This window comes from Triticum aestivum, chromosome 3B, assembly GCF_018294505.1.
Source record: "Triticum aestivum cultivar Chinese Spring chromosome 3B, IWGSC CS RefSeq v2.1, whole genome shotgun sequence".
Lineage (NCBI taxonomy): Eukaryota > Viridiplantae > Streptophyta > Magnoliopsida > Poales > Poaceae > Triticum > Triticum aestivum.
The window spans coordinates 776,919,524-776,932,983 of record NC_057801.1 but is presented as its reverse complement, the minus strand read 5'-3'; the positions used below and the strand labels follow the sequence as shown (position 1 = coordinate 776,932,983).

At 46.6% G+C, this 13,460-nt stretch overlaps 1 pseudogene; it reads left to right on the top strand.

Annotated features, from left to right (window-relative positions):
• LOC123067878 (uncharacterized) overlaps positions 1-2,706 on the top strand; it is a 53,868-nt pseudogene extending 51,162 nt beyond the window's left edge.
• The last annotated feature ends 10,754 nt before the right edge of the window (positions 2,707-13,460 follow it).

The following is a 13,460-nucleotide window of genomic DNA, read 5'->3' as shown; positions in this document are numbered from 1 at the left end:
ATTGTTGTACGAGTATAGCTTCCTGCTTGTTGCTGCATCGGACTGCTTGCTGCGACGAGTCGGCAACCAACAATTAATGAGCCTGACTGCCAAAGGATGGAGGAAGCAAGATGTGCTCTATTACCATGTAATTTTGTATGATTCACATCTGTTTTCATGCATATTTTGCTTTTAGTCACCAAGGATGCTCACGATCTGGTAATATTTATTTTGGTCCAAAAGAAAACTGGGTTACAAACCTTGTTATTAACATCCTCAAATATACAATCGTTCCATAAATCCGAGTTGTGTGCTTGCGTTTTGAGCTGTTGAGATGATTCCTGTGCGCAATGTTATAGTGTCTTTTATCACATCCAACCACTGGCTTGTATATTTGAATAAGCATCTGATGTTTGAATCGATCATTTATTTAGATCTACAGCACGTCCAATAAAAAGCAGTTGTGTTGCGTGTGTATTTAAGTAAGTAGATGTTGACCCAATGATTAATTTGAATGGTCAGCAATACCATTAAGTAAGCAAGTGACACCCTAGTAGATCGGGTTGTACTGTTTTTGTTTATCATTCATATGGGGACACCCTAGTAAGCAAGTGTGGCTTCCTTAGTTACCTATTCTTCATAGCTGACCGTTGTTCTTTTGTCATGTGATTTTCAGGTAATGGAAATGCAAATAGGAGTGGTAGTGGCAACCATGATGCAAATGCAAATGATTCCCAAAAATCTTGGAAAGGTATTACTATGCTTTGCTTGTTCACACGATGCAAATGGAACCATGATCTTCATTTGCTAGCTTCAATTGAAGTGATGTTGTTTGTAACTTTGCAATGCAGGAATTAAAGATAATAACTTGTATGATCCTTGGAACCATGCATGGCCGTATTATGGGGGTTTTGATTGTGTGTACTGCAGCCTAAAGCACAAAGGTGGAGGTGCAACCCGTGTTGCGGAGCACCTTGGTGGTATTGTAGGTAATGTGAGGAGCTGCCCCAATGTGCCAAGAAATGTGAGAGATGCAATGAGAGAGTGCCGGGATGAATCAAAGAGGAAGAAAAGAGACAAACAAAATAGCAGGCTGAGAATTGAAAGAAATATTATGGAAGGGTTGTATCAAAAAGGAGGGGTGATTAACATACTAGATGATGATGAAGAAGAAATACAGATGAATATTAGAGAGGCCTTGCGTGACCCGAATGTCTCCCGCAGAGTTGAAAGGAGGATTGGTAGGGGGGCGTGGGTGATGTGCGGGTTTCTATTGGCAAAAGGAGTATCACTGCCTATTTTGACAAACAATTATCCAGCAACAAAGTATCTATGCAGCCCAAGATCACTAGTGCTTTGGATCCTAATTCAAGAGATGCACTTGGCCTAGCTTGGTCCAAGTTTTTTCATGCCAATGATATTGCTGGACGTAAAGCTGATTGCCCATACTTCCGAGCTGCTGTGAAGATCAGTCAACAATTAGGGCCTGCTCCTATACCAACCGCGAAGGAGATTGATGGGAAATATTTGGAGGCTAACTATGATGAAGCTACTTCCTTTCTTCAAAAATTTAAACAAGATTGGAAAAACTTCGGTGTGACTCTTATGTGTGACTCTTGGACTGGTCCAACAGGAATGAGCCTCATAAACTTCATGGTATATTGTAATACACGAATGTTCTTCCTCAATACCATTGATGCATCCGGTCAGACTCAGAATTCAGGTTACTTCTTCCTCCCCTTCTTCGCATTTTACTTGCTTCTTGAACACTTGTATTTGTCCTATACATGCATTTCACATATGTTCTTAGAATACTTGCTTCTTGAATACTTGAATCTGTTTTAGGATTGTTTTATGTTCTCAATGCCTAGTTCTAATTAGGTATATATGCATTTTACATATGCTCCTACAATACTTTCTTGTTCAATTCTTGGATCTGTCTTACAATTGTCTTATGTTCTTAAAATACTTGCTTTGTTCTAATTAGGTATATGCATTTTACATAATTTTGCAGACTTTATCTATAGAGAGATTGAGAAGGTTGTAGAAGAGATAGGCCATGAACATATTGTTCAAATAGTAACCGATAATGGGTCCAACTATAAGAAAGCTTGCAAAACCCTTATAGAAGAACCAAAATACTCTCATATTGTTTGGCAACCGTGTGCTGCCCACACCGTCAATCTTATGTTAAAAGATATAGCCAAATTTCCCGAGCTTGATGTGATAGTCAAGAGTGCCAAGACAATCTGTAGGTTCTTGCATAAGCACAATAACCTACATGATAACATGAAGAACATAGGTGGTGAACTAATTAGACCAAATGCCACCCGTTTTGGGACTGTCTTCATGTTCCTTGAGAGTTACCATTTGAAGAAAGATAAATTTAGGGAGTGGATGGTTTCGACTGATTGGAAGGAGTGTCAGTGGAGGTATGAGCCTGGATATGTGTTTGCTGAAGAATGTTTGTCTAGTAATGTTTGGTGGAACACGCTAGAGTGGGTATTGGGTTCGTTGAGGCCACTTTATAAGGCCATGAGGTATGCTGATACACAGAAACAATGCACTCTTTCTGGATTCAAGAAAAGTATGATGCTCGCTATACAAGGGATGGAAGCACATCTAGGCCCTACATCAAGGTTGTACCTTAGTTTCATGCGCAAGGTGGGCAAGAGGATAGAGGCAATGGAAGAAGATACATTTATGGTTGCAGGTATTCATAAATGAATGGAATTTTGAAATTTATATTTCTCTTTTTTTCTGTTTCATGTTGCTCTATTTTTATGCAGCTACTGTCCTTGATCCATATACACATTACAAGCTCAACCTTTGCAACCATACAGATTATGCTACCTCACTAACAGATGCGATAGCGAAGATATTAGATCCAAGGAGTGCTCTTTCAGCCACTGATGAAGTAAGTAAGTTTAGGGAGTGCCAAGGGAGGTTTGGGACCAGATTAGCAGAAGAAGCTGCGGCGAGAATGGAGCCAAGTAAGACATGGTCCTTTAGTTTTAGAATTTTCATCTCCTTTTTGTTTGCAATTCTAAAAATTTCATTGGTGATATCTTGCAGCCCAATGGTGGTTTCAATTTGGAGGGGATGTTCCTGCATTGCAGAAGTGTGCAATGAGAATTTGCTCACAATGTGTCTCATCAAGTGGGTGCGAGAGGAATTGGAGCGCCTTTGCTTTGGTGCACACAAAGCAAAGAAATCGTCTTTTATATGACAAGCTCCACAAGCTAGTTTCTGTACGCTAAAACCTAAAGGTATAAACTAACTCATTTTACTTTCTTTGTCAACCTTGTATTGTCCTTGCATGTCATATAATTTACTTGGTTTACTATTCAAACTTTGAAGATACGTGCTGAAGAAGACCAAGAGAAAGATATAGATAATGAAGTTGATCCAAGTGCACTGCTAATGGACACAACAATGTTTGATGAAGCAAATCCAATAATGGAGTGGCTGAATGAGGATGAAGAGGATCCAATTGTGGATGGAGCTAATGAAGCCAGTGCTGTTTTTGAGAAAATAAGGCATCTCAACTCAGGCAGGAAGGATTCTTATGTTGGTACAAAGGGTAATAAGAAGAAAAGAAAGAGGAATCATGATTAGGAGAATGAGTATGTCGAAACTGAGAGTGAGGATGACGACGAAGATAATGAGTATGTTGATAATGAGAGTGAGGATGATGATGGGGTGAGTGAGGATGATGAGGATGACCAACAAGATCAGCAAGAGACACAAATGCAAGTGGAAGAAGAGACACAAGTACAAGCTGAAAAGGAGACAGCAACAAGTGTTGGCAATTTGGAGACTCGTAGATCTGGACGACTAGTTAGGAAGAAGACCAAGGAAGTGAACAGCCTCTACTCGTAGATTTGGTAAGTCTCTTATTTTTGGCGTTTCCGCTCTAATATCTATTCTCACTGTGTATGATCAGTACTGCTGCTCTAATTGCTACTTGTCAATTATCACCTAGTAGTGTTGTTATAATTGCCACTTATCTTGTATTGCTGTTGTAGTTGCTATACTTATCACCTATCAGTGTTGTTCTAATTGCTACCAATCACCTAGTAGTGATGTTCTCTGTTAGTCCATTTTATTTGATTATGCACAAAGTGGAAGAAGAAATTTTTGATGTTGAACTACATCCATCCTGATCCTTTCTCTATTTTCTCTAAACCAAAAATGGCACATGAAGAACTAAGGATATCAAGAAGCTTTTGGATGTATGCAAGCTTGGAGCTGCTATTTTATAGGTATGTTAACCACTATATTTATCCTGCAATACCTTGAGCTTATGCATGACTTTTGATTCACATTTTTCACCATGGATTTTCCTTTTGTGTGACAATTGACAAATGGCTAGTCCAAGCATACAGCAGGTTGTTTGTGTCTATGTTGCTTTCTTTGTATCCTTAGAGTTTTGTTGTGTTGGAGTATAAACTATAAACTAAAATTCATCATTCTAGTATATGGAGCCATAACCTTTGTTCCTAAAGCTTTTTGGTGAATAAAAACTATATTGTTGTAGTAGATTTGTTATTTGATTCATGAGCATGCATAACATTTGAATATTGTTCTACTAGCTACTTCTCCTGATAATCCATTTTATTTTTTGTTGCACAAAGTGGCAGAAGATAATTCCAATGCAGAATACCTCCATCCTGACCCTTCCTCTATTTTCTCTAAAGCAGTAATGGCATGTGAAGAACATCCAGGGATATCAAGAAGCTTTTGGATGTAGGCAAGCTTGGAGCTGCTGTATCAGTGTCATGCTTTGATGGTTGTCTTTTGGAGCTGTTATTTCTATGTGTAATCCTTTAAGTCTGTTGGCTGTACCGGACTATTTAAACTATGAACTACGCTGTGATGGTTGAAATGATGTTGGACTGTTAATGGTTATGTTGTTGGAAACTTTATAACTAATGTGCGCCTGCTATATGTTGGACAGATGTAGTTTTATTAATCCCTAGAGCTTATTTGCTGAAGTTTATTCGATCCATCCTGGTGGTTGTTGCACTGATATGTTTATGCTTTGTTTTATTTCAAATTTTGTTTGAATTTCGGCCGAATTTCGGCCAAATTTCGGTTGAATTTTGATCAAATTTTCAAATTTTGATTTTGCAATTTCATCCGAGATTTTGCCGAAAAATTTGAAATTCCCGAAATTCGGCCATTTCGCCCAAGGACGGAAAAAAACACAAACCGAAAATCAAAACGCAGACGCACGCACGCACGCACGCAACATGATAGATTTACCTTTCTTGTCTTTTTGCTGGCATGTGACGATGCCCCAGACAGCCCGTCTCAAGTCCCCGCCTTCGTTTTGCTGGAACCATACAAGGGGGAGATCAAAGGCTCTGTGCACGGCTGCTATTTCCTTGTTACCTAAAATGCAGACACATCAGCGAGGTAATCAGAAACACTTCGCCTTCTTTTCGATATAAACCAAAAGCAGTTTCAAGAATCGGGAAAGCTCCAAGGAGTAGCAAAACAGGGAGAGACCTCACAATTACCACAGCAAGGGTTACTATCGATGCGAAATAAAAAAAACATAACACCATGCTAATACTTGGCAGAAAGCTCATATATACGCATACCTTCATTGTCTTTTTGCTGGCAAGTGTTGATGCGTCAGGCAGCACAGTCTTCACTTTTGTTTTACTGGAGGCATACAACGGGGAGATCAGAGGCTCCCTGTGCGGCTGCTCTTTACTTGTTATCTGAAATTATGCACACACAGCAGCAAGGTGATAAGAAAGAGTTCACCTTCTTTCTGAAATCAAGGGTGAAAACGAACCAAGACTGTCATGAATGGAGAAAGAACCGCTGCTGGGTAGAAAACAGGGATTGATATCATATTTAATTTCTATATAAACAAGTCAGTAACACGCTAATACCTGAGCAGAGGCCTGACATATATGCATATATATACATTCCTTGTGTTTTTGCTGGGAGGAGATGAGGGCCCAGGCAGCACGCCTCCAGTCTTCACCTTAGCTTTACTGTAGGGATGCAAGGGCGAGACCAATCACTCAATGAGTATGAAATAACCATTGTAACTTGCTATTTTGGATTATGCTGGGTGTTGAGCACTACTTACACATACATAGTTTCAGACAAAGATAAAGGAGCAGCAGGATAAGAAAAACTGGAACAGATGAAGGAAGGATAGTATGGATATTCTTTTAGTACACAGACATGAGGTGGAGCAGACTACTAAAGCTAGAATGTTAGATGGTTTTCAGTGTAATAATGCCCGCCCTCAGCCACAGGGGTCTAAAAATGATGTGCTGCATTTCCAATATTCGTCGAGTAAGTGCAGGAAACGCGTATACAAGCAAATCATGTTGAGCAGAGTGGTGATGTACAAGATACTTACCTGGCCTTTTGAACCTTGTTTAGATTGGTATTGGAAGTTTGAAGCTCCCTTGTGGCTTTTATCCTTGCCCTTAGTCGCGGCAACTAGTGCCAGAGAAGGAAATCAAATCAAATGAAGGAACCAATCAGCGGTCTAACTCGCATCATTTAATTACTGGCGGAAAGAAAAGGAAATCGAACTATTACATAAAGGAACCAATCAAAGTGCTCCTGTTACCAGGAGCAAAATAATATTTCCTCCGTCCCATAATATAAGAGTATTTTTTTACACTAGTGTACTGTGAAAAAGGCTCTTTTATTATGGAACAGGGGGAGTAACTAGGAAGAGACAGAGTGAATTTCAGCTCCAAATGTAGAGAAACAAACAGAAGGCACCGTTAGTATTACATAGTGTCGGTGAAGCAAACACATTTTGTGCAGAGCATTCCTTGTGGTAACGTTGTGCGACAGATGCAATTGGCTCCCCTGGGAGCAGAGCATCCACGTACAGGATGCCTGCCTAGTTGCTTCAGTAGAGCACAAACTAACCTAAACTAAACTGTAAAGGGCACAAATTAGTAGCAGAAATGAAATTGATGCGGCAGCGAGGGAATGGATGCATAATTAAGCGAGCATGGGTTCAGTTCATACATAATGGGATTAGTAAGGACCGAAACGAAACAGAAGTAATTGAGCGATTAAGGGAAGGGAGCAAGCAAGTGATCCATCCGGATCCAGACAGCGAAACCCTAGCTTACTGAATCACCACTCAGCAATCAGCACCCCTTGGCTAGGCTGATCCCCGCCCCAATCCAGCCAACCAGCGAAATCCTAGCAAGCTCTCACTGAATAAGCAAGGGAAGGGAAGCGGGTGGTCTGCTCTGCTCTTCTAACCGGAGATAGAGACGGAGACAGTTGCGGGGGACGGTGGAGGAGGCGTGGGGATGCGGGGGACGGTGGAGGAGGCGATGCTGCTGGCGCTGTTGTCGGGGATCCTACGCTTGTCCTTGGGCTTGGGCATGGGCTTGAGGAGGCGGGTGACGACGGAGGTGGCGGGGGAGAGGTTGGTGACGTCGGCGAGGGGCCTCCGAGGGCGCGGGGGCGGCCGCAGCAGCAGCATCTGGTCGCCCCCTCCGGCTCCAGCTCCGGCAACGGCGGCCATCCCCCTCTCTCGCGGTTGCCACGGGGATGGAATGGCGAACTGGACCGGACCGGAGGAGGAGTGGAAACCAACCAACATCCATCCACCGATATGGGCTTCGGCTTCGGCTTCGGCTTCAGTCGGACAAATAAATGGCCGGCCCATGAATTAGGCTTGGGCTTCACTGTAGACTACATAAGGAGTCATGAATTATTGAGTAGTACTCCATTCATTCCTAAATATAAGCCTTTTAAAAGATTTCACTGTCGACTATATATAAAGTAAAATGAGTGAACCTTATATACTCTAAAAGTCTTAGTGATGAGGCAGTTTTTCTAACAAGTGATATTCTTCTGCGGACATCCATCATTCATACAGCAAAGCAGACCATTGCGAAACAAGTGCCATACATACCCATCACTGTTTGTGCTATCACTAGTAGATAAAGGGGCTTTTGTTCCGGTTGGTAAAGCCCTTTAGTCCCGGTTTTTGAACCGGGACTAAAGGGTCGTTACTAATGCCTCTCCCATTTAGTCCCGGTTCTTAAACGAACCGGAACTAAAGGCCGCGGCCACGTGGACCTCCACCTACACCAACCGGGACTAAAGGAAATTTTACGATTTTTTTTCAAATTTTTTTTCAAATTTTTTTTTTCAAATTTGTGAATTATTTTAACCTCTAATCTCTAATCACCACCCCTCATCACTGCTCAATTTATCCTCTAATCTTTAATCACCCCTCATCATTCCAAATCATCTAACTTCCTGAACGGTCACCCATCCTCCCACTCCCCCAGCCTGAGCACGCTTAACTTCCGGGTTCTATTCTCCCTCGTTTCCAAGTCTGCACTTGTTGTTTTCCTCGCAATAGTAAGATGTCAATCCTATTAACCTTCAGGAATTTTGCTTGAGCATGAAGTGACACATTTCACTGTTTGAGTTTGAAACTATTGTTTTAAAAAAACAATAATTATTTAGTAACACTAATATTTCTTGAATAATTAGTTTGACCATTGTTTGACCACAGTTTGACCATAGTTTGACCAGATTGGACCAAAATTCAAAATAACTGAAATAATTATTTAGTAACACTAATATTGTAGAATAATTAGTTTGACCATAGTTTGAATTTTTTTCGATTTTTTCCACTCTAGATCTAAAAAGGCCCGTAACTTTTTTCTGTTAGGTTTTTGAGGATTTTGAAAATGTTTAACGGGTTCCCCCCGTTAAATTTGGATGTAACTTTTCGAGTAGATGATTTTTCATATAAAAAACTTTTTCATCCGAGTTAGTATGCAAAAGTTATGCCCATTTTTACAAATTCTCGAGAGATTTTGCAAATAAAGTCGAAATTCATTTTTGCAAATTTTCTCAACAACTAGACCACATATCACATGGGAAACTTATTTTCTTTTATTTTTTTTAAACTGAAAAGGCGATCGGGGGGGGGGGGGGGGTAGAGTTTGAAAATGGGACCTTTGGTACTGGTTCGTGCCATGAATCGGTACTAATGCCTCAAACCACATTAGTACCGGTTGGTGGCACGAACCGGGACTAAAGGTCTAACCCTTTAATCCCGATTGGTGTCACGAACCGGGACTAATGGGCATCGCACCCTTTAGTCCCGGTTCGTGGCACCAACCGGGACTAAAAGGTCCAGATGAACCGGGACAAATGGCCCACGTGGCCCCTGGGCGCACGAAGCGGTACTAATGCCCCCATTAGTCCCGGTTCTAGACTGAACCGGGACTAATGGGCTAACCCGGGGTGGACCAAAGCCCTCTTTTCTACTAGTGTATCAAGTTAGTTGTTGAAATTCACATCAATCGTATTAGGCTGTTCGTAATGGGAGTATCATATCTAGTATATCTTCCGTCCGAAAATACTTGTCGCATAAATTGAAAAAAATGGATATATTTAGAATTAAAATATGACTACGTACATCCATTGCTCCAACAAGTATTTCCAGACTGAGGGAGTATCATGCATACAACTAGGCAATTTTGATGAGGTGAGACAGAATTAAATGAAACAAATAGAGGGTTGAGTATCATATCACGATACTATATCATAATTAGTGCTATGCTACTATGTGGCATGCATGACAGTAAATAAAGCCATCTGTGATACTCATATATGATACTATGCATTAGGGGTAGTATCATACGGTAGTATCATATGCATGATAATAATTTATGATGCTACCCATTACGACCAGCCTTAGTACTTGAAAGTACAAACAATTTCAGTAATTTTTTCGATAAAGGTCGGTTTTATTATCTCAAATATAGCATCATGCTAATACAAAGCATTATGAGTAACACCCGGCTCTGTATAGTTAGAATGCACACATCCAAATTCAGAAGTCTGACGAAAATCACGAAATAAAAACCAACAAATCGGCAACAGTAGAGTTTTAAGGACTGTCATTATGCCTATGTTGAAGGGGTGGTAGATCGATCCATAGGTTGGAAAAAAAACCTATGTACCCACCTGCTCCAATCATGTACACATCGCCATGATCAATGACTTGCATAGACCATGTATGTCATCAGCTTGATCAGATTGGACGTACATGCATCTCAACTCTGCTGATTTCCTCAAATGGAAGGTAGCCTAAATCTTACGTGACCGCAGATGGACCAAAGGAGAATTATTCTATTTCTGGGCAGAGACATGCACGACAGATGGGGCTCCCAACGGCTCATGTACGGAGATTTCGTGTCTGGCCCTGCTTCCGGCGCGGCCGCTCTGGCCTTGGTGGGTGGCGGGTCGGAGGTGCCCTCGGTGGCGCACCGGCGGCCGGCCGGCCCCACCACGCGAGCGGCAGGGTGGTCGGGGAGCCGTTTCTCGGCCTTGGCCGATGCGGTTTCCGGCGGAGAAGAGGAGGAGGAGGCGTGCGTCGAGGCGGAGGCAGCGGTGGGCAGTCGTGAGGCGTGCTCCATCGATGACTTTGTGGTGTGCGCGGAGGATGTTGGGGGCTCCTTCAAGGCAGGACGCCGACGCGCTTTTGCGCCCGGCGGCCGTGGATCATGGCGGACTGCGCTCCTTGCGGGCAGGGGGACACGCGCGTCCCCTAGGCGTGAGGGCCGGTGCAGCCCTGGCTCCGGCGACGCGGGTCTGTGTTTGCGGCCAGGGGCGGGTCCCCTCCGCAGGGAGCGGACGGCGACTGCGGCGGCGGCGGCGCAGGCAGAGCCGATCGCCGGTTGCCCTAGGGTTGGGGGTGACCCATCCGGCGCAGGGCTGGGCCAGGCCTCCAGGGAGACAGGTGGCCCATCCCAGGGGCGTGCTCGCGCGCTGGTCCTTCCAAGTGTTGATCCAGTACTGCAGGGGGCCCTGCTCGCTCTTGGGGCCCAGCTCGGCCCACAGGAGGTAGCCCAGCCCTCGCCGGTCCGCGCAGCGCAGCCAGATAAATGGCTCTAGCTTCCCCGTGGAACCCTAGATACCGCACTAGGGTTTCTAGCCTCCATTTCGGAGGTGCGGTGCTTCGGCCACTCCGCCCGTTTCCTCTCTCCCTCTGCATCCACCCCCCCCCCCCCCGCCCCTGCTGCGTTCATTCGTCGAGGTGGTGGTGATGGGCTCCAAGCCTGACCGCCGGGGGGACAAGCCGCCCATGGAGCCGCCGCAGGACCGCAACCGTGGTCGGACCGACGACAAGGGAGGTTGGGGGCCGCCGCCCGCTTGGTGGCTCAAGGAGTAGGAGCGAAAGAAGAAGTGCAAGGAAGAGTACAAGAAGAAGGGGCTCAAGCTCAAGCGCAAGGGGCAGCTGGCCTCTCAGGGCGGTGACCGCGGCGGGGATCTGCTCGCGAAGAAGCCGAAGCTCAAGCCCGCGGGGGCGGCGGCTTCCAAGCCTCCCCTCCCGCCCAGATCGGAGATGCCGGGCTCATCCAAGGGCACGGAGGAGGAGCCGATTCCAGTCGAAGAAGCTGAGGGCCCGGAGTGCTTCAAATGCGGCCGCTCCGGCCACTTCCAGAACATGTGCTCCTTCCAGCCGATGTGCGTGGTGTGCAGCAAGGAGGGCCACACCTTAGCGCAGTGCCTAACCCGCGGCAAGCCTCTGCTCCTCCAAACCATGGGGCAAGCCATCTCCGGCGAGGGATTCTTCTGCCTCCAGTTTCTGGAAGACGTGCGGGAGGAGCCTCAGATCCTGCTGGGGGCGAACACGGCGGTGCTCTCCATGCCTTCCGGGCGCTCTCGGGGGAGATCTTGGAGGTGGAGCTGCAACATCTGTTTGAAGGCGTTTGGGACTGGCAGATTACCCCCATGGAAGGCGGTGCGTTCTCGGTGGTGTTCCCTGATCCAGCAATGCTCGGAATGGCTACAAGAAGCGGCAAGCTTTTCCTTTCGCTCAACAACCTCATGGTGGACATCCGTGATGTGGTCCTCGATGCGCCCAAGGGACTGGCGATGTCGGAGGTGTGGATCAAGCTGGGTGGTGTTCCTTTGAAGCAGCGGCGCTCCGACCGTCTCATGGCGGCTACCACCATGCTTGGCCGCCCACTGCAGGTTGATGAGGAGTCCTTGATCCATCCCGGGCCGGTCTGCATGCGCTTTGCTTGCCGCAATCCTCGCAAGCTCCGGGGGCTGGTCCAGATCTGGTTCAACAATGACGGCTGCAACATCTCCGTCGAGCCCGAGCTTCCTTCGAAGCTTCTAGTGGCGCCCGCCCTTCCCTCCCCTCCCCCTCATCCTCATGGAAAGGGCCCGGAGGGGCCGGGGTGTGACAGTGACAAGGACGGCGACAAGGAGCTAGACACAAGCATGGGGGACGACTCCATTGATACGGCGGCGTGGGAGAAGCTGGGCATCACCGAGCAAGGTGGGGCGACGACTCGTGCGGCGCAGCCTAGGATGGAGCTGTCATTGGCCGGAGGGTCATTGGAGCGGGCGCTCTCCATTCCAAACCAATACGGATCCAACCTGGGCTCAGTCACGTCCCCTCCGGTGAAGATGGAGGTGGAGGTGGCCCCTTCGCAGCTGGAGGCGCTGGTGGACGAGGCGCGCACTCCCATTGCGGTGTCTGTGGACTCTCTGCCTCCCCCCTCACGCTCTCCATCCCAAGGTGGTCGCAGCAGTAGCAAGCTCGGCACGGTGAAGCAGCTCAAGAAGGTGGCGGTCCGCAAGGTGTGCACGGAGGCCGAACGTGCCGCAGAGATCCTGGGGGCTCCGCCGACACCGCACCAGGCGGTGATGGCCCTGGCAGTGCCTGCCCCCGCTCCGCTCGTGTAGGAGATGTTCCAATCGGCGCCTTTCCCGAAGGCCAAGTGCTCCAAGGATGTGGTGGAAGGGCAGGCGGCCCCAGTGCGGGTCAGCGTGCGCGCCAAGGGAGCCAAAGGAAATCTGCCATCTCTCCAGCGCGCCCAACTCCTGCAAACTCAGAAGAACCTGGAAGCCTCAGGTAACCCCTTGCCTCAATTTACGATTCTGGACTCCTTTTCGGATGATCACATGAGCGAGGTTTTGGGAGAGAGTGGGGTGGAACCAATGGGCGAGGGTGGGATAAACGAGCTCATTTTGTTGATCCGTGCAAAGGAGATGGCGCAGGCGGCGCTGGTAGCGGCGGCTGCGCAACACGCGGAGCGTCTGGCAGGGGAGGCAGAGCCCTCGACAGTGCCAACGATCCGGCCCAATGGGGAGACAGCAACAGGGGTTGTTACTCCCCCCTCGCCTCGCTGCGGCAAGGTGAGGCGCGTGGCCAAGGCGATTACCTCCAGGGGGGTGCGCCTGCGTAATCGCGTCATTTAGATGCATGTGCTTCTTTGGAACATTCATGGCTTTGGCCACTCGGGTCGGCGCACCCAACTGAAGGATTACATTAGGAAAGAGAAGATAGATATCGTAGGGCTCCAGGAAACAATCAAATCCGAGTTCCGGCACCAGGATATCTTAGGAATAGATCCTTTAGAGCGCTTTTTTGGCATCATAGCCCGGCTCACGGACACTCGGGTGGCATGCTGCTAGGTTTCTGCAGC